This window comes from Haliotis rubra, unplaced genomic scaffold, assembly GCF_003918875.1.
Source record: "Haliotis rubra isolate DU_JTF1 unplaced genomic scaffold, ASM391887v1 Scf119, whole genome shotgun sequence".
In the NCBI taxonomy this organism is placed as follows: domain Eukaryota; kingdom Metazoa; phylum Mollusca; class Gastropoda; order Lepetellida; family Haliotidae; genus Haliotis; species Haliotis rubra.
Window position 1 is genome coordinate 1,058,429 of NW_025765103.1, and position 23,440 is coordinate 1,081,868.

The 23,440-nt window shown below is 39.5% G+C and overlaps 1 long non-coding RNA gene across 2 annotated transcripts in view; it reads left to right on the forward strand.

Annotated features, from left to right (window-relative positions):
• LOC124260521 overlaps nucleotides 1–23,440 on the forward strand; it is an 81,936-nt gene that overhangs the window by 56,955 nt on the left and 1,541 nt on the right. The window contains exons 4-5 of one of the 2 annotated variants that reach the window (XR_006894114.1): nucleotides 20,786–20,925; nucleotides 23,176–23,296. This is a non-coding gene — a long non-coding RNA (uncharacterized LOC124260521). The remainder of the gene's footprint in view (nucleotides 1–20,785; nucleotides 20,926–23,175; nucleotides 23,297–23,440) is intronic. The other variant, XR_006894115.1, reaches the window with a different exon arrangement.

Consider the following 23,440-nt stretch of genomic DNA (forward strand, 5'->3'; position numbering starts at 1 on the left):
ATCCAATATACAATACCTATACCAAGAATACAACACCTATATCCAATTACAACCTTTACTACAATATACCCTATATCCAGTATATACAATACCCATACCAAGCATACAACATTTATACTCAATATACCTATACTCAGTATACAACACCTATATCCAATATACAATACCCATACCAAGCATACAACATTTATACTCAATATACAACACCTATATCCAATATACAATACCCATACCAAATATACATTTATACTCAATACACCTATATCCAATATACAACACCTATATCCAATATACAACACCTATACCAATACAACACCTATAATCCTATAATCAGTATACCTATAATACACCTATACCAAGCATATATCCAATATACAATACCCATACCCAGTATACATTTATACTCAATATACCTATATACCAAGTCAGTATACAACACCTATATCAAGTATACAACACCAATATTAACACCTATTTATACAACACCTATACCAAGTATACAACACCTATATCCAGTATACAACACCTATATCACAACACCTATATACAACACCTATACTCCAGTATACAACACCTATATCCAGTATACAACACCTATACTATACCACAGCAACACCTATACTCAACACCTATACAACACCTATACCAGTATACAACACCTATATCAAGTATACAACACCTATACTATACAACACCTATACAACACCTATACTCAGTATACAACACCTATACTATACAACACCTATATACAACACCTATACTCAGTATACAACACCTATATACCAAGTATACAACACCTATACTCAAGTATACAACACCCTATATATCTCATACAACACCTATACCAAGTATACAACACCTATACCAAGTATACAACACCTATACAAAGTATACAACACCTATACCAAGTATACAACACCTATACCAAGTATACAACACCTATATCCAGTATACAACACCTATACCAGTATACAACACCTATACTCAGTATACAACACCTATATCCAGTATACAACACCTATATCCAGTATACAACACCTATACTCAGTACAACACCTATATCCAGTATACAACACCTATATACTCAAGTATACAACACCTATACTCAAGTATACAACACCTATATATACAACACCTATACAAGTATATACAACACCTATACCAGTATACAACACCAACATATCCAGCCAACACCTATAACACCTATATCCAGTATACAACACCTATACTCAGTATACAACACCTATATACAACACCTATACATACAACACCCACAACACCTATATCCAGTATACAACACCTATACTCAGTATACAACACCTATATCCAGTATACAACACCTATACCATACAACACCTATATCAAGTATACAACACCTATACCAAGTATACAACACCTATATCCAGTATACAACACCTATACCCAGTATACAACACCTATATCCAGTATACAACACCTATATCCAGTATACAACACCTATACTCAGTATACAACACCTATACTCAGTATACAACACCTATATCCAGTATACAACACCTATACTCAGTATACAACACCTATATCAATACAACACCTATATCCTCAAGTATACAACACCTATACTCAGTATACAACACCTATATCCAGTATACAACACCTATACCAGTATACAACACCTATACTCAGTATACAACACCAATGCTCAATACATTCCTTTACTCAATATTACAAAATTACAGAAAGAAGTAGTGAGTGTATTACTATTGCACTGAGTGAACATGTTACTTTTCCTGCTGTACAAAGTCGGTACTAGGGAAGTCTATGGGGATGTTACTCTGTCTAACATTCTTGCATAAAGGTATCACTGATATATTTAACCTTTATAAATATTTTAACCCTCATTTTGATACAGCATTCACAAATAAAGAGTATCATCATTCTTAAATCTTCTTGCGCTAATTATTGACCAAATAGATCAAAACTTGAAACTCTCTCAATTTCTAACATTTGACATTCCACTGAAGACATCATGTATGATGTTACACTAGGTTGCAACACAGTGGTGCCACAGTTGAAGAAATCTCTTGCCATAATCCTTCTAATTTAGGGGTGCGATTATGTGTGTCATATTATCTCTAGTAATTTCCTTAAGACAGTCATTATAATCTCCGTGTACTGTCATCATGTGATATGTATAATCTAATAACAAATGGTGCTAGTATCCAATCTCTTCCAGGAAAATCAATAACTGAGAAAGGAACATGTTCAAACTTCTCCCAGTGCAGACCTATAGGACACAGGCTAATCACCAGTCCTTCCAGCAACAATTAAAAATGTCAGTTTATATTTTTCTCACGTCCCGCACCAAGCATCAGCAAATTGCATTCTGTGTCTCCTGCCAATTATTGGCTAGGTGGACTGAAGACTGTCACACCTATGGTCCTCAAAGCCATTACCTGGAGTTCAATTGTAATTAACACAGGGGCATCCACAGGGATGATGGAGGTACTAATGTTACAGTCGACGGTACCGGCCCGGGGCTAACCACATGTCACATGACCTCCACGACCCCCGTTCTCCTACAACATTGAACAATAGATGCTTTTGTGGTTTGTGTGAATCAAGGAAATGTGGAGGTGGTCGATCACCAATTAGTCCCCAATCCACATATGATTGTTGACGTTTTGTAACACCCCTAGGTGCCTGCACATATCCAGTTCCGTCAGAAAATAATCATGTGATTCTTAGAACTACCTTGAGTCAATAAGCAGGTTGTAGAGTGTGTTCCAAGCATATCCGTGGCTCTGTCACTTGGGCATTGTCTGTTGATGGAATTAATATAAACCTAATGCATGAACTGTTAGTCAGGGGACGGTACGAGACAGGAGTGAGTGAGTGCCAGGGAAGTGGAAAAACTAGGATGGAGAACTAAGAGGAACTAGGGACAAGAAGTAAGTTGGAGGAACTAGGGACGAGAAGTAAGTTAGAGGAAGTAGGGACGAGAAGTAAGTTAGAGGAAGTAGGGACGAGAAGTAAGTTAGAGGAAGTAGGGACGAGAAGTAAGTTAGAGGAAGTAGGGACGAGAAGTAAGTTAGAGGAAGTAGGGACGAGAACTAAGTTACAGGAACTAGGGACGAGAAGTAAGTTAGAGGAACTAGGGACGAGAAGTAAGTTAGAGGAACTAGGGACGAGAAGTAAGTTAGAGGAACTAGGGACGAGAACTAAGTTAGAGGAACTAGGGACGAGAAGTAAGTTAGAGGAACTAGGGACGAGAAGTAAGTTAGAGGAACTAGGGACGAGAAGTAAGTTAGAGGAACTAGGGACGAGAAGTAAGTTAGAGGAACTAGGGACGAGAAGTAAGTTAGAGGAACTAGGGACTCCAGAGAAGTAAGTTAAAGGAACTAGGGACTAGAACTAAGTTACAGGAACTAGGGACTAGAAGTAAGTTAGAGGAACTAGGGACCCAGAAGTAAGTTAGAGGAACTAGGGACTAGAAGTAAGTTAGAGGAACTAGGGACTAGAGAAGTAAGTTAACTAGGAACTAGGGACGAGAAGTAAGTTAGAGGAACTAGGGACGAGAAGTAAGTTAGAGGAACTAGGGACCCAGAAGAAGTTAGAAGGAGAGGAACTAGGGACTAGAAGCTAAGTTAGAGGAACTAGGGACTAGAAGTAAGTTAGAGGAACTAGGGACCTAGAAGTAAGTTAGAGGAACTAGGGACTAGAAGTAAGTTAGAGGAAGTAGGGACAAGAAGCAAGTTAGAGGAACTAGGACTAGAACCAAGCTAGAGGAAGTAGGACCCAGAAGTAAGTTAGAGGAACTAGGGACTAGAAGTAAGTTAGGGGGAACTAGGGACTAGAAGTAAGTTAGAGGAACTAGGGACGAGAACTAAGTTAGAGGAACTAGGGACGAGAAGTAAGTTAGAGGAACTAGGGACTCCAGAAGTAAGTTAGAGGAACTAGGATGAGAAGTAAGTTAGAGGAACTAGGGACGTTAAGTAAGTTAGAGGAACTAGGGACCTAGAAGTAAGTTAGAGGAACTAGGGACCCAGAAGTAAGTTAGAGGAACTAGGGACTAGAAGTAAGTTAGAGGAACTAGGGGCCAAGTAAGCTAGAGGAACTAGGGACGAGAAGTAAGTTAGAGGAACTAGGGACGAGAACTAAGTTAGAGGAACTAGGGACGAGAACTAAGTTAGAGGAACTAGGGACGAGAACTAAGTTAGAGGAACTAGGGACGAGAACTAAGTTAGAGGAACTAGGGACGAGAAGTAAGTTAGAGGAACTAGGGACGAGAAGTAAGTTAGAGGAACTAGGGACGAGAAGTAAGTTAGAGGAACTAGGGACGAGAAGTAAGTTAGAGGAACTAGGGACGAGAAGTAAGTTAGAGGAACTAGGGAGAACTAAGGGAGAACTAAGACTAGAAGTAAGTTAGAGGAACTAGGGACGAGAACTAAGTTAGAGGAACTAGGGACGAGAAGTAAGGTGGACAAAATCTGAGTGGAAAAACTAATGTGGAGAAATTAGGGTGGAGAATCTAGGAGCTTTGGAGGAGAAACTAGTGGAAAAACTTGAGTGGAGAAACTATACATCTGTGCATAAATTAAGCACCACCCTATTTTGAAAATAAGATGTGATGTGATACTCAAAGGTTAGGGTATAGCCATCAATTTAATCAACCTGTAGTTAAACAAGCTTTATCCACTGACAGTTTAACAAATACCATAACCTATTCTATTCTTTATGAAAGAATATGTTGATGAAAATGTGATCGGACTGAATTTTTACCCAAAATAACTATTCCTCTCCTGCTCAAACAACACAATTAAATTGAGTTTAGACTAAAAATAACAATTCTGTTATATACCATAATCAGGAAGAATCTGAATGTCAAAGATTCAGACCTTTTTACAACAATTCAGATTGCTAATTGACAAAAACTTAAAAAGGCCACATTAATCAGATTTTGGAATAATTTTTTTATGATTTTGAGTTTATTGTAATGAATACACACTTCTCCTTCCCGGATACTGATAATTGTTTTGTTGGTAAAGCAACTTTTACTGCATTTTAAAATTTACCTTTTTTTCAGTTTGACTGTAACTTTTCCTAAATCTTAATTTACAAACTTTCATCCATTCACAATAAATAATGAATTTATGGGTCACACAGCAATCAATTATTACTTTCACTTTTCAAAATAAAGTAACCTGTTTCAGGACAGAAAAACACCTGCTTTCAATATAGGCAATTATCCTAATTAAAATACATGGTAATTTCAATGATGTTTTCGTTTTTGAAATGTTAAATACTTGCTCTATCAAATTATAAAGGTTATTTTTTGGAAAGAGTTTCGAATTTCATTTCAGACAAAATTAATTGGTTAAAATATAGGGTGGTGCTTAATTTATGCACAGATGTATAGATGGGGCGAAACTAGTGGAACCCAGTGGTTGAGAGTTGTAGGTGGAGAACTGGGATGGTGAAACTGGGGAGGAGAAACCAAAGGTAAACTAATGTGGAAAAACTAGGAAGAAACTAGGATAGGTAAACTAAAGTGGAAAAAAACTAGGAAGAAACTAGGCTTGAGAAATCAAGGTGGAGAAACTAGGGAGGAAACAGTAATGTTGAGAATCTGGGGGAGAAGGTAAGGTGGAGAAACTAGGGGAGGAGAAAGTAGGGTGGGGAAACTATGGGAGGAGAAGGTAGGGTGGGAAACTATGGGAGAAGGTAGGGTGGGGAAACTATGGGAGGAGAAGGTAGGGTGGGAAATTATGGGAGGAGAAGGTAGGGTGGGGAAACTATGAGAGGAGAAGGTAGGGTGGGGAAACTATGGGTGAGATAAGGTAGGGTGGGAAACTAGGGAGGAGAAGGTAGGGTGGGGAAACTAGGGGAGGAGAAGGTAGGGGGACCGAGAAGGTAGGGGGAAACTATAGGGGAGAGAAGGTAGGGTGGGAAACTAGGGAGGAGGAGAGGTAGGGTGAGGAACTAGGTAGAGAAGGTAGAGTGAGGAAAGAGGGGAGAGAAGGTAGGGTGAGGAAAAGAGGGGAGAGAAGGTAGGTGAGGAAACTAGGGGGAGAGAGGTAGGGTGAGGAAAGAGGGGGGAGAGAAGATAGGGTGAGGAAAGAGGGGGGAGAGAAGGTAGGGTGAGGAAAGAGGGGGGAGAGAAGGTAGGGTGAGGAAACTAGGCGGAGAGAAGGTAGGGTGAGGAAAGAGGGGGGAGAGAAGGTAGGTCAGGGAAACTAGAAACTACTGTTAGGGAATGCAGTAGGTAATTGGAACAATGACAGAGTTGATGACCACAGATGCATGGTGTGGTATGCTGACGTATATCACCAGCTGCAGGAGGCAACTCACTGAGACCAGGGTTCCTGCAGGTCGAAGACAATTGAGTTCAGTCGGTCAAATCAGTAACAAGGGGAAGTTACGTAAACATTAGTGACTCAAACAATGAGCCCAAGTTGACATGTCAGAGCCTGGGAGCAAAAGCCATGTTAACCAACAGGAAAACACAGCAGTGAACTGTGTCAGCAGTGACAATCTGTCAAATAGGGTGCTGACTGCTGGCCCACCATTCAATATACACAGAGTGAGTGAGTGACATAAACTCTAAACGTCTTTGTCCTGGATTAACCCTTCAACAGCAGCAAACAAACAGCATTTCCAATTTAGTAGGAACTCACATATGTCAAGGACACAGATGGATTTATTTTAAAGGCAAAACTTAAATATAAGTCTACTACAAGCAGAGCCTGTAACCAATAAGGAAGATAATTCTGCACAGACTACTGTGATACCTTATAACGACTGGATCATCTATAACCCTGGATGAGGAAGAAGTACAGGAGCAGGTTACCCTGAAAACAAGGGATATTCTTATCAATAATATCTGTTTGTCAAATGTCTGTTTATGCCAGTACACTGCACATGGATACAACCTGTGAAGATCTGGGTTCGAGTTGGTCTTCAGCACTGACTGACTGACTGAGTTTAGTTTTTACGCCGCTTTTAGCAATATTCCAGCAACATCACGGCGGGGGACACCAGAAATGGGCTTAACACATTGTGCCCATGTGGGGAATCGAACCCGGGTCTTCGGCGTGACGAGCCAACGCTTTAACCACTAGGCTACCCCACCGCCCCTGGTCTTCAGCAACCCATGCTTGACATAAGAGATGAATAATAAGATTAGCCTGTCGGACTTGCTGACTTGGGTGATGCAGGTCATCGTATCCCAACTGTGTAGCTTATTAATGCTCATGATGTCAGTCATTGGATTGTCTGGTCCAGAAAAGATTATCTACAGACCGAAACTGAGTTGATAATGATCCTCTGACAAGGCAATATCAGGCTCATTATCAGTGTTTCAATAACAATAAGCAAGATAAACTTTTCCCGATACATATTTAGAAAATTGTTGCACCTATCTTGGCTCAGCAGTTTCCAGCACATTCTGAAGGCATATTCGCGTATTCATCTCCGTAGGATGTCAGCCACTTGTTGAATCACCATTGATTATATTCCCAAACACCCTGTCCTACATATCTGAATGCTGCTGAGTTTAGTCTGCTATTTGTTTTGTCACCTCAACAAGATGAATTATCTAACACCATCAGCTGAAATGTCAGAGAATTTCCGCCATATGAAATTTCTAGCCAATTTAGAATTCATAATCTGTTCACAAAGAGAATCCAGCTCAAAGTGGAATCTCTGAAATGGACATAGTCAGTGCAGCCATATTTATTCAATCTCAAATCAATGCAGACGGTCAAAAGTGGTCAAAACAACTGACCATTTCCAAATACTTGGACACAATGTCAAAATCTGTGGTATGGAAAGCATCATCGGCTTGGCCCACGTGGCCAACGTCCCAACACCTCGGAAAATCGGGCTGGAACGATAGCGTGTAAAAACATCAGTGAGTACTTAGACACCTTGGCCAGCCTAATCCTCTATCAACAATGGCTGTCCTCGTCAAATATTACATAGTCTCGACGACTGACATCTTCTGACGGGCGCTTTGTCCAACGTTTGCATGTCCACTGCATCGGTCAGTTTTTATTTACAAGCAGTCGACAGATATGGCAAAATCGAAATGGAGCAAATTTAATGATAACGTCATCTTTTGAAGTTTTCAGAGTTGGTAAATTTCAAGCAAGGTCCATGTGGTATTTCAGTTGAACAAGTCAAGCAGTGTTGTCATCCATCTGATGTCAGCGTGACGCATCAACCACTGTATCCTCTGATGTCATACTACGACCATAGCTTCACTGAGGTTACATTTACACACAGATATATAGACACTACATAAATAGTTGTAGGAAGGACATTGTTTTAAACATTTGAACAAATACATTTTTGGCTACAGACATTAATTAACATCTAACTGAATATAAAATGCAATTTACGTCTTTGGCACAGTGTGGTTGATAAGATTCAAACTTGACACAGAAACATTATCATGAAGACATCATGTGTTCTCAAGTAAAACGCAGGTTAAAGTCGATTCTGGGTTTTATTAATGGAAACACATGTTTTGACTATCAATTAAGTTTGTACCTAAAATAATATATACTAATGCTTGGCAACACCCTTTAAGAATGTTTCTGTCAAAGAAATAGCTTCTGGATGCTGGCTGTTGATTGGTAGACAGTGATCTGGAATCTTCTAACTACACAGGTACAGGCAGTGTGCTAACATTACCCACCAGGCCATCAACATAATCTGGCTGCACTTACTGTTTGCCTTCATACCAGATCTTGCAAATCATTCTTTCTAAATTACCATTTAAATATTTCGAAACTCTTTAAAATCTCATCAATATATGAAAAAAGAGAACTTTTAAGATACAAAATTATGTACCTTCCCCAATGGAACAGCAGGGTGCATATTTGTCAATGGCTACCTGTCAAAAATCAAAATGAAAGAGCTACCTAATCCATTCCGAAATTGGATCTCGTCAATTTCAATGGCAACTAGCATAATGAAAGAGCTATTCTATTACAAACAGAATATCCACACATACTCTTCAATGGCGTAATTAGTGCGACCTGAATGAGAAGGGGCAGGTTTCACACTTTCCATGTGGCCAAATTTTGACAGCCTGCTGTGAATATCTAAGAAAATATTACCACAATTTTCTAGTGATTTGTATCCATAACTCCACTCCACAGCTCAACAAAGGCAGTGTTTAAAGTATTTTTCACTGTACATAACACTGTCTGGGTATTTCCCACTTCACATATAACAGTAGAACAGCATGGACACTCCCTGGATATACTCTATCTCTATCAAGGTACCTTTTACACACCAATATTTACCTCAGCATGATTTACAAGTGGCTATGGAGTCTCTTCAGAATGTATATTTCTTTTCAATTCCTTGATTCATCTGTCAAGGTTTTGATAGATTCCCAATCTCATTCCATAAAATCAACAGAGCAGATTTTGATATTCACCCACATTGCCTCCCTGTGTTTGTATAGGGTATATTGAGAAGTTGGACTCTTAAATGGAAATGTGGTCTCATGACATTTATACAACATGAGCCCAACTCATATGGTTTTGGTAATATGTTCTTGTTGGTAATGGTAATATCAGCTGAGCTGGGCTGAACAAACCTTGATTGACACCTGACAAGCGAACCTGGTGACATTTCAGAAATAGACAACATATATTTGATATATATTAACTGAGTCCATCAAGACATGCCAAACTAATGTTCTTAATAAAAAAATGCTTTGAAACCAAACCATTTCATAACAAAACTTTAAGGGATAATGTTAATTCCTGAAATTATTGATTATTCTTCATATCTGATACCAAATGCCCATAATAACCACATAGTCCTCTTTTGATACAATGCTATGTAAATACATACACCGGAGCCCATAATACCATCATTGTGCAATATAATGTAATATGTCACATAACATAAATCCCATTTCTTCCGTGGTAGATGCACAGCCTTAAACTCAATTGTCGAATAGTGAATGACGCCATTACATAATCAACTAAAGCTGTTCACTGACCAAGGACGCTAGAAATGTTCGTCTTTGACGATGGAACAAAGGTTTTTCTGTACATATGTCTACCCTGCGGGGACCATTTGTGTTCTGTAATTGAAGACAGAGCACAATAGGTAATGACACATGTGGAAGCAGTTCCGTATAATCGAGGAGAAAAAATCACTGTGTTCAATTTCCTTTTTGACACTTCCACAGAAGTCTGCTGGCAGTGAGAGAGCTGGGGTGAGGAAGTGCGATAGGCAACTACACAAACAAACTTGGTTTTCAAGACATTGTCAGGAATTTACCATTGGTGCTATGGAAAGGGCAGAATGGTTTTCTCGTTGTAAGTAATAAAACGGGTCCATGTGACATCACCAGCCATCAGTGATCACAGGAAGGCCAGTCAGGTAGGCCAGAGGTTCAAGTGTTCACCTGGAAACATGGTCCGCTACCATCGTGCTAGGTGTCATCCACTGTTGTGTTGTCTCTCAGCATGATGTCGCCTGAGTATTGCTGAACACTGATAAAAGTGGGCAAAATATACACAGTCACCCACTGACCAATTTAATTGATTTAGTCAATTAATTGAGTGAGTGAGTGAGTTTAGTTTTACACTGCTTTTAGCAATATTCCAGCAATATCATGGCTGGGGACACCAGAAGTAGACTTCACACATTTTACAATTGAGGAATCGAACATGGGTCTTCAGCGTTATGAGCGAACGCTTTAACCACTAGGCTACCCTGCTGCCCAGTCAATTAACTGACCTGCTTGATGATGTTTGTGATGGTGTTTACAAGAGGGAGAGGGACGGGTTTGCTCCAGATTTTGTTCAATGTAACTGATTCCTGATCTGTGAAACAGACATGTTTCTTGTCTTCTATTTCCATGTTAGCCTCTGAATTAATCAAAGTTGGATGATTCATAACACACACAAAAAATATGTCTTTTCTTTCCTCTGCTAAACCAAAATAATCTGCTCCCGTGAATACGCTCAGGGCTCCTTCCATAATTTCCTGGTTGTTTTAGGACTAAGTTTCACAGCTGGAGTCCCAGAACCCTTTTACATAATAATTACAACAATATTACAGAAAATTAATTATTCTGTACCACTTCCTGCTAGCTGAGAGACAATGTAACTGTATTGCAAGATATTAATGCAGACAACACACTCCACCACTATGATAACTTTCATCTTGACCAGATTTATGAAAAAAGGCAAATTTGAAGTTTCGATACCAGGAAACCTGGGTAAAGACTGATAAACAGTTGAGGATGATAAACAGTTGAGGATGATAAACACAATGTAAGGAATATGTTGGTTGGTTAGTTTGTTGTTTAACACCACACTCAACAATATTCCAGCTATATGGACCAGACAATCCAGTGATCAACAGCATTAGCATCAATATACGCAATTGGGATACGATGACATGTGTCCACAACGTCAGTCCCTGTTAGTCGCCTCTTACGACAAGCATGGGTTACTCAAGACCAATTCCAACCCGGATCTTCACGGGTCAGGTACCTAATTGCAACCACACAATGTCAGCCATCTAAATCACTCAGTTACTGCAAACAAAAGTATTAGAAGCTGTACTTTACTGAGAGAATCAATCCCAAACATAACATATGTCATATGTAAGAAATACATGTTATATTGTGGACATCAAGAACAGCTGGCTGTATCCCAATCACACAACCTGTTGTCAATGGCAACTAACCCTGACATATGGACCCAACCTGCAACCAAACCCAAAACAATAAATTGTCCAGATTTGTCAAACTTAATGGCACTTAAGGCTAGATCTGCCTTCTCATTTTGCAGGTTTCAAATTGTCCAGATTGGAAAATGGCCACATTCTGGCCCAATCAGCCAAGTATTATCTGTGTGAGGAATGCTTTAACCTGTGTTAACAGGCTTGGGGTAACTGGCATATTGCAGCATCATTTATGCCCTTGTTACTTTCACTGCATATAGTGTGACTGCCACCTGCTGAAACCTGCATGATTTACTGCCCACGATGTCTGCATGCATGAGATGAACCTGAAATAGATGTGTTGCTTACCCTGGCCTCAGTGGTGCCTGCTCTCATGTGCTGTACACATAGGTGCTATGTTTGATATTCATTTCTATTGACGAGCGTCATAACGGCAATAATGACATGTGATATATTGACATGTGTCATGACGAGATGCATTACTGTAATGTGTAGTAAAGGCTTCATCAAAATACAGTACAATTGCTCATTTAAAATCTAAATGATTGGATCATTTTGCTTTTCTTTAAACTTATCTAACATACCTCAACATAAACTGTTCATATACTTTGTTTTTATTACAAAATGAACACAATTTATCTTTCATACTTTGAACACAAATTTCACATTTTAGGACATGTTGGCACAAATAATGGTCCACAGCATAAGGGGAATGTAAGGGTCATTCCAGTCTTTTCATTGTATGGAAACTATTTGCTAAAATAACAAATACAAAAAATGAACTCAACAGAAAATGCACCTGTTACATCAAGATTTAAAGAAATTGATCAAATGACAAAATCTTCACATCATGTAAAATAAAAAAATAATTTAAATGTTTATAATCAATTAAACCACCAGGGGTGTTGTCCCATGTGGTTTTCAACAAAAGCTTATCACAAACAGCTGTTGGTTTAACATAAGCTGTTGGTTCAGAGGGATAGTTCTCATCCTTAATAACCACAGGATACTTCTGTCAGAGGCAAGCATCAAAGGGAGTCTTCATTAAGGAGTAAGTCAATGGAGTTACATTCCCGTTAACATAGTTCTATACACTGTTCATTTCACACCCTTCCTTGGGTGTATAACAGAATTTATAGCCCATATATTAACACGTGTAGGCTCTGAATCTCCCAGATTGGGAGAGATCAGATAAATCTTGAACCTTTAGATAAATTGTTGAATGAGTGAACATGCAGGTTACTGCTGGGTGAGTTTATTGATGAGATGGTTGGTGAGATAGAGGATGAGTGAGTGAGTGAGTGAGTTTAGTTTTATGAGGCTTTCAGCAATATTCCAGCAATATCTCGGTAGGGGACACCAGAAATGGGCTTCATATATTTGTACCCATGTGGGTGTGATGAGCAAAAGCTTTAACCACCAGGCTACCCTACCGCCACTATGGAGGGTGAGATGGGAGTTAGATAATTGGTGAGTTGGTGAGTGAGTTGGTTGGTGAGATAGAGGGTGTGATGGTTGGTGAGATGAAGGGTGATGTGGGGGGTGAGTTGGTGAGTGAGTAGGTTGGAGAAATGAAGGGTGAGATGGTTGAAGAAATGGAGGGTGAGATGGTGAAAGTGATAGTGGATGAGATGGTGGGTGAGAATGTCGGGTGAAAAGGTGGTTAAGTTGGCAACGAAATATTCTGCATGTTTGGTTACATCCCCACTTGTAATTTCTGTCTCTTTTATTTCCTTCTGAATTTTGTCACATATTTCTAACACTAGGTAAGGTAAAGTGGAGCTTATCATTGCTTTCCAAAATCTGAGCAGGTACTCTATCCACTAGACAACGGAGGTGGTCTCTGGACGGATGTTCTATCCACTAGACAACAGAGGTGGTCCCCAGGCAGATGCTCTAACCACTAGACAACAGAGGTGGGCCCCAGGCAGATGTTTTTCCAACAGACAACAGAGGAGGTCCCCAGGCAGATGCTCTATCCACTAGACAACAGAAGTGGTCTCTGGACAGATGTTCTATCCACTAGACAACAGAGGTGATCCCCAGGCTGATGTTCTATCCACTAGACAACAGAGGTGGTCTCTGGGCAGATGCTCTCTCCACTAGACAACAGAGGTGGGCCCCAGGCAGATGTTCTATCAACTAGACAACAGAGATGGTCTCTGGGCAGATGCTCTATCCACTGGACAACAGAGGTGGGCCCCAGGCACTGGCAACAGAGGTGATCCCCAGGCTGATGTCTAGACAACAGAGGTGGGCCCCAGGCAGATGCTCTATCCACTAGACAACAGAGGTGGTCTCTGGGCAGATGCTCTATCCACTAGACAACAGAGGTGGTCTCTGGGCAGATGCTCTATCCACTAGACAACAGAGGTGGGCCCCAGGCAGATGTTCTATCCACTAGACAACAGAGGTGGTCTCTGGGCAGATGCTCTATCCACTAGACAACAGAGGTAGGCCCCAGGCTGATGCTCTATCCACTAGACAACAGAGGTGGTCTCTGGGCAGATGCTCTATCCACTAGACAACAGAGGTGGTCTAGGCAGATGCTCTATCCACTAGACAACAGAGGTGGTCTCTGGGCAGATGCTCTATCCACTAGACAACAGAGGTGGTCTCTGGGCAGATGCTCTATCCACTAGACAACAGAGGTGGTCCCCAGGCAGATGTTCTAGCAACTAGACAACAGAGGTGGTCTCTGGGCAGATGTTCTATCCACTAGACAACATAGGTGGTCCTCGGGCAGATGCTCTATCCACTAGACAATAGAGGTGGTCTCTTGGCAGATGCTATATCCACTAGACAACAGAGGTGGTCCCCAGGGTAGACAATAGAGGTGGTCTCTGGGTGGACAATAGAGGTGGTCTCCAGCAGATGCTCTATCCACTAGACAACAGAGGTGGTCTCTGGGCAGAGGCTCTATCCACAAGACAAGAGAGGTGGTCTCTGTGCAGATGTTCTATCCACTAGACAACAGAGGTGGTCTCCAGGCAGATGCTCTCACCACTAGACAACAGAGGTGGTCCCCAGGCAGATGTTCTATCCACTAGACAACAGAGGTGGTCTCTGGGCAGATGCTCTATCCACTAGACAACAGAGGTGGTCTCTGGGCAGATGCTCTATCCACTAGACAACAGAGGTGGTCAGATGTTCTATGGGCAGAGGTGGTCTCTGGGCAGATGCTCTATCCACTAGACAACAGAGGTGGTACCCAGGCAGATGCTCTATCCACTAGACAATAGAGGTGGTCTGTGGGCAGATGCTCTATCCACTAGACAATAGAGGTGGTCTCTGGGCAGATGTTCTATCCACTATACAATAGAGGTGGTCTCTGGGCAGATGCTCTATCCACTAGACAACAGAGGTGGTCTCCAGGCAGATGTTCTATCCACTAGACAACAGGTGGTACCCAGGCAGATGTTCTATCCACTAGACAACAGAGGTGGTCTCTGGACAAGTGCTCTCTCCCCTAGACAACAGAGGTGGTCTCTGGGCGGATGTTCTATCCACTAGACAACAGGAGGTGGTCTCTGCTCACCAGACAATGGATCCAGTCTTTATTCCATATAAGAAATTACACTTGTGTGAAAAGATAGATCTGGCGATGATAATCTTCTAGTAGCCAATTACACCACACTATTGTAGGGAAAGGTGTATTTTCTTTTTCAGTTCTTCTGATCAATAATCCAGGAAGTAGTAATTTTCAAAACATTTATCAAGGTTAGTTTCAGGGTAATTTCCCAAAACATTTAATACAAAAAGTGCCCAATATTTTCATTCATACAAAAAAAAATCATATTTTATTTTGCAAATTATATAACAATAATTTTTCAAAGTACAATTTTCGATGCTCACACTCTCCACACATACATCATGGAATGAGGTACATGGCTTGCTACTTTTGGTCTCATAAAATTCAGCTTCAAATTCATAGTGTGTGGATGTCTTTCTCCACCTGGGCGATATTTCCGTCATATATTACTCTGACCCAATTCCATTGTCCAGAAAACAACTGGCCACCAACATCCCACCAGCTAAAACACCCGGTCATGCAACAGTATGACAGATGACAGGCCAGGACAACTGATACTCCCAGGCAATTAGAAGCATAATGCTTTCCTTACAACTAAGCATATTAGCTAATTAACACACTTTAATAATAACTGACCCACATTCAGATCGGTCGAGCAAAACAAAAAGCACATCAGGCTCATTAATCTAAATAGAATAATATAACCGTAACACATTTTCACTTGACATAATCCCACCAGGTCGCCCAACAATGTCCCCCATTCAGGCTATTATTTAGGGACAGCAATTAATCAGAACAGACTACAACATCGCCATGGGGTCCATTACACTTGGTGGGGTTTGTAATTGAATTTATGAAGCATTTACGGAGAACTGTGTAAACAATCAGTTCTAATGATACAGCATAATGCCCCTGTGATTTTGCCCCCCGTTACTGACGCCCACTCCTGGAAGACATGCTGACACACAGTTAAAACAAGATTCATACTTGAAAGGAATTAATGTCATATTGCACCATATGAAAATGAATCAGGTAAAAATATGGATATTTAATAAAATGTTTGTTGACAGGTATAAGTGAAGATTGTTTTCCTTTTAAATGTATGATTCAGAGCATTCAGTTCCAATCAAAAAGTGCACAGAATATGTCATTTGTATGTGGAAGTTTGTAGATATATGATCAGATGAAAATATTCTTATATTTTTAATAATAGGATGTCTGGGCTACACTTGGTTATTTACAGGTCAAGTTCATGATGATGTGTGACGTTAAACAGCGATCAAACAAACTTTAATTATCAGGGCATGGATTACAGTGCTTTTGTTTGCAAAATTAGAATAATAAGAATATATAGTATCACCATGAATCCAGCCAGGATTGACTCCAGTCAGTTTTTACTACATCCGAAAACTAAATATGATTGTCCATGTTGCTGGGTTATTATAAGTCTCCCATCCACTGTTTGGTATATACTGTACACAGACATATTCCTACAACACAGCCTGTAGTCAGTAAATACGACTATATCACTCCTCAAACACTGGGGTAAATCTCTATCGATCATCTGGTCTAGCTGTCACTGCCCTCATAGAAATTGGCAAAACCTCAACAATCCAATTAGCACAAGATCATTCTTATCAGGCTCGGTTCCTGATACAATCCCATGGTTAAACACAACACCACAAGCTCACTCTGCTGTACTTTGGGTTCATTCATACTATTCAAAGGCATTTATAACATGTCATATCATTACAATTTGTTGACAAACTTGCTGCTCTTTACAATGTGGAACAGGTGAGTGAGTGAGTGAGAGATAGAGAGATAGAGATAGAGATAGAGATAGAGAGATAGATAGATCATAATATTTCTATTTTCACTTTAAATAATAGAATAACTAAACTTTGTTCAAATTTCATATTAAACAGGACCATGCTAATTGGCCAGTACATATCCCCCATGTCCCCCCATGTAATACAGTGGTGAAACCTCTCACTACCCCACTACCTGATGTGAACAAATAGCTTATGGAAGTTCTTCCTTATGTATTCACGCATTAACCCCGGTTTCCTGTGTGTAACATAGTTGATGCTAGTCGATGCAACATGTTCCAGCGAACAACGCTGCCATATGTCAGATGACATGTGCCATCTCCACACCGTGGACATCTAGGTGAAGGATGTTGAAATAATCAGCGATCAAGTGTCACTGACAGTAGTCAAGGTGATCCCCATTACTGTAGAACATCTGGCCAAATATACCCACTGACAAGACCATGGGAATTCCACTCACCTGAAAACCACAAAAACCTCTTTTTCTTAATGGAGCAATCCCAACGTATTGTTGGCAGAGTTTATTGAATCCTCAAGGGGGGGTTAGGTTGTACCCTGACAGTGATTTTCCAGTACAGTTCAGGTTAAAGGGGCTCATTTGCATACAGGTGGTTTGGCGAAGCCACACGGTCGTAGGTGTCACATTTTCATAGCGTCAGAAAAACTCCAAAACAAATGCTTTAACGGTACAATCCCTTTCAAAATGTGAATGAACTGGAAACCAGCACATTGAATCACATGAATCATTGTTTGTAGACAAGAGGTAGTTCGTAGTTCAATATTTGGACAGATGAAAATGCTTCCACTCACTTGTTGGACGATTTAATGCTTGCAAATGTAATCAACACCTTGGAGACCGAGGTTATAGTAGGCAGTGTATTACTATCATGGGATTTTGTTCAATATTTTGGTTGATGTGTGTATATATAGCATAAGCATGATTATGACTCCAGTCTCCAGATCCATCAAGTGCGCGATAATGTGTGCAGTTGCACAATTTACTCACTCAGCAGTTACATAAATTTGGTTCTTAACAATTGGCTCTGTGTTAGCTATATGTGGCAGCAGTCTGTGTTTGAGTCTGAACCAGGCATAACAGTAACCATGACAACAAGAGCCACCAACCATCAAGTACAATACAGTCCATGCACTGAGTGAAGTCTGACCACCCAATACCTATTTTCTCCCAACAAGTGCCCAGCTGGTAAGATGAAGCTACCTATTTGGGACCTACCCATGCTATTGTAGCTGCGATTGTCATAGGCCAATGTTAAAGTTGTAGTTGTAGTCAACTTAGGGCAAATGTTGCATTGAGGAATGGGGTGTTTCTTTCTTGTGGATGATTTGTTTCTCAAAAAGTAAAACAAAAACATGGTCATTTAAAAAGTGGTAAAATTTAACAATTGATATAAGGAAGTAATGTTATATTTATGAAAAGTGTGTTTATTTTAAACGTAATCCTGGTTTGATTATTTAAAAATACACATTTATATTTATTAAAAAATGAATCTAAAAAGTATTTTTACCTGATGTGAGCAGTCTCTAGTGAACTGTGATATGTTATACTCTATCACCTTTGTTCCAGAATAGAAACAAACAACTAAACTTAACTTGAAAATATGTCAAAGAAATACAAGTGTTAAAAACATGATTAATGACATCATCACAAATATTTTGAAAAAATATCTAAAATAAGTTATTATAAGTATGTACATAGAAAAACATACTGCAAAAACAAGAAAAGTGTACGTTGATTTAAGCACAAATAGAACTTTATGCATGTCAGAATCAAAAGTCAATGTTCATTAGGTGCCTTGTGATTGGTTTGGATCAATTTGACTTGATCGGTATTTATGGCCTCTGTTTGTGGTACAGAACACCTTTAGGCTCCAAGTGACCTTTGAATGAACTTGATATGCTTGTCTATTTGTCATTGATATCAATATTTAAACATAATATTTACTTATAGGATACCCAAACAAACACTTCAAAAGAAAATCCAGCTCTCTGCATTTTCCTCATGCGATGTCTACATCTCATTAATTTATTTTGAGTATGTGATTAATTCAGTCATAAAATTGAATGCCTATAAACAGCTTGACACCAGCCATCACACTACGGTCAATGTCATCCAGGGGAGAAATTTAGTGTCCAACTTGGTGCAAATTAGCCGATTCAGTTTTCACAAGCTACCCTTCAACACAGCAATCCAATGTTTACTGCCATAAAGTAATTAAAGCATGAAATTGACCCCTTCAGAAAGTAACCTGAATTTCAAATCAGTATCATATTATTGCCACATCATGTATCAGGTCCATCACTTCCAAATTCAAAGGAGTGCTGCAACAATGGAGGAATTTTTTGGCTTAACCCCCTCAACGTGACGTTTTCAAGACATTATATTTACTGTCTTAAGATGGTTAAGTTTGGAAATATATCTTATAAATCCAGAATGATCACATATAACCAGCTTAATCATATCAAAGTTTATCCCTGATAAAACATTCCTTCATAGTTCTAATAACCTAATATCTGGTACATCATATACTGTAATAGACAGGTATCAATAGCTCACCATTTGACTTAAGATATTTGTTTCTGCAAACGTTCCATGTAGAAACAGACAATTTTCTATAAACAACACAAACAACATACAGAACAACCACAGTTCAGACATTCCTTGTTTAGCTATGTTTCCATTAATTTTCATATTAATAAGCAAAATAAAATGAAATCTATTTCCAGATACAACACTCCAAATACTATAACATGGAATAATTGAAACTGCTTGCGGCAAGAACAAACCATTAATACATTCAGAACACCGTATTCAAATCTGAAGCTCTTGTTTGCCACTTTCAGGGTTAACCCCGCTATCACACAGCAAGCAGAATCAATCATTTCCTTGCTCTGCTTCGGAATTCCCCCTTCCTCCCCCACACAAACCCTGGGTCACCTTGACCCTACTGACCACTGAGGCCCTCCGTGGGTACAGTGATTCCTCTGCCGCCACCCCCTGGGGATGGTCTCAACAGGTGGCAGATAGGGAGGCACTCAACAATGACTTCAGCAGCCAGAAGAGGTCTTTGTTTATTGCACTTGATGCTTTGAAGGACATAAACCTTGGAATAAAACTGAAGTAATTCCATCTGGATGATTCACTTTAGTAGATGTATTGAGAAAATATACTTTACTTTAAATGCCTAGGATCTTGTTTTTGTGTGGATTATTCAGTTTGTGGAAAATAAAATTCGAACATAATATTGAAAGAAGATTATGTCCTGAGACATCATTCCTGGATACTTATTGTGGTAGTAAGAATAACTGTCAAAATATAATTCTCTAGACTGCAGTTTATTTTTTTACTGATTTATTACAGTAATATGAACTTTAATATTCTAGTTGTAAATTATAACATATATGTACATGGAAACTATACAATATTCAGTTAGTTCTTTATCAGTTTTGCTAAATTCTTATCACGATCTGATTATATTAGATTTTATATTCATATGTCAAAAATCAAGTCAATCTCATGTCCAGATTGTAATTTAACTGTTTAGGCTTTTAACAAAGTACCCAATCCATCAAATCAGATTAATTTATTCAGAAAACTGACAAGTCAGTTTGAATTTAACAGTCAAAGTTTCTGCCAGTTTAACTTGTTGATATCCTGCCTGTCGGACAATCTGTGATCTCAATCTGTTCCTCTTGTTTGAAGCGAACTGACCACTGAGTGACCACACACCTCCTCGGGGCCCCTGGGGCGTTGACTGGAGCACTCTGCCCTGGTCGGCTGACTGCTGGGGTGGTCAAGTGGACTGAAGCAATCTGGACAATCACACCACTACCGCATGAATGGTACAGATTACTAGAAATTTATGACAATCAGCCAGGCAGTTCATTCATTCACAAGGGAGTGGGTGTGGGTGGAGGGAGTACGTCCCCCAGCCCTACAGTACATCCCCTCCCCCTCCCACCCTCTCCCAGGGGGGGGCCAGACTCCCCTGTCTGGGACTTGTTCTTCTGTTTTGAATGAACTGTTTTCAGCTTGTGTTATTGACTTTTGTAGAGATTAGTCAGTGTTTTCCTGGTCCCCCCAAAGAGTCACCTCTACTGCAAGACAGATCTGTATATCTAATGATCCCTCCTGCCCAGCCTGCCTTACTGCCACCAACACCCCTCCCCCTTCATCACCCCTCCCCCTTCAACACCCTACCATACCCTTCCACCAACTGTAGTGTTCACTCAAATCCTTCAAACATGACATTCAGATATGTTAACCTAAACTTCCACAATTATATAAATGTTGGAGGCCTCCTATTTTTATTAAAGCTTAGTTGATTTCAGAACTGAAAAGGTTTATAGGGATACATTAAACAAATGAAGATTTGATTATCTCACCCACAAACCATTCCTTTAAGAGACAACTTCAGAAAAACAAGTTCCCAATCATATTTTGATATTTATTACAAGACAGATTCACAGATAAAACAATAAGATTGAATACACAGCCTCACATCCCACTACTAGTGTGTAAAACTATCAACCACTGTCACCAGGCAGTGATGCAGATTTGTCAGCTGTCCTGACGATTTGTTTATGAAACTGGAACTAAGGGAGGACAAACTACTGACACAATACCAGTAACACAAAACAAACATCTGACAATCAACATTTATCATATTCCACACTTGCTATAAAGCTCCACAACTCCCCAAACCACCACTCACCAGAGTCATGGCACTCACTATGAATGCTGTCAAAACCTTTTTATTGGACAATCCTTGCCTAGGCTACTATTTCACTTCTCATAGGTATCCAGTTATATGTCTTTTACATGATGTCCCCGAAATGAATGACATTGACATTTATTCCTGACAAGAATCCTCCATCAATAAGCTCATGTCACCAACAGAACTATAACACAGGATTCATTCAGCTATACATCTTCTGTTGCTTCTGTCAAGGTCTTTACATTCATCTCTTTAACCCTTAAACAGTAAAACCTACTTTCCTGTACACTATCTATATACTAAGATAAAAACATATATAGAAAACTATTCATATGAATCAGAAATGTACTTTGAATTTAATGACAGATAATTTGAATACATTTAGAGAAAAAATGTAGGTACAATGATTCCTAGTTATACATTTATATGGGTTAAATCACTTAATGCATGCAGTTGATCCTTTGTGCTCTATGTACATCTGAGACATAGCAGTGTAAGATGTCCTCAGTAAACAGAAAGAGGACTACATTGAACACTTGAGTGACCTACTGTTATTTGCTTGGCTATTAATATGACGAGCCAGGATGCAAATGCCAGCCATCTCAAAGTAATACCTTTTAAACACAGATTTGAATAGCGAACAAGCGATCTTTGTTGCGTAAGTCCTGAAGCACTTTAAAGATGCATACATGGTTTAGATTGTGAAAGGCTTTTCAGAAGCAAGTAGAGGCAGTTGTTAAGATTAGTTGTCCGTCATTATGAAACACAGACAATAAATATATACACGATGCACCCATGTCCTAATGGCAGGCTTAGCAGAAACATCTCTACAGAAGTAGACAAGCTTATTTCTTTCCTGTTTGAAATCTTTCTTTATTACTAAGTATTTGAATCATTTCATCCATGAGGACACCATGCATGAAATTGAAAACTTTCATGATCAACTTTTTGCAAGTATCACAAACATACATAAGAAGTGTCTTTTGATATATCAACATGAATGGAAACAGTTGAAACCTCCAAGGCTTGGTGAAGACTCTTAAACTTCTCTGTTGATAAATTGATGAGTGAGATTAAATTTGTCAACCAACTTTTATAATGTGTCAACAGTAATAATAACCAGTGTCTTAATTTTCAAATGTACAGCCAACAAGGTTGAGTGGCCGACTGATTAGTGACGTCATTCTGGTCAAGGTAATCCATGATGTCAAAATGTTCTACAGTGATTTGTGACAATACATCCGTGAAAATGTCACTCAATATCACCCAACTTGTATCACTTGTGCTAATTTTGGAGGAGAAATATACTCATATCTTTCCTATTTACTTGTAAAACTATAACAAATATATTTCACATACTTATTTCATTTTGTAGATGTTCAGTTACAACATAACACATGTACTACAAAGCAAAAGTATGCAAGGCAAGCACCAGGTTGTGGAAATCCTTATGCAAGGGAAATAACTCTGCTTAAAATGGAGCAGAGAAGCAACAGGTGAGTCTACCTGTTGCTTACCTCGTGACTGTGCTGGAGTCTGTTATGCTGGGTTAGAAGGATGGTTTACTTAATGCAACAAATTTTGCTCTATTATTGGAAATTTAACACAGTATTAGGTGATTTTTTATGGGGTATGAGCGG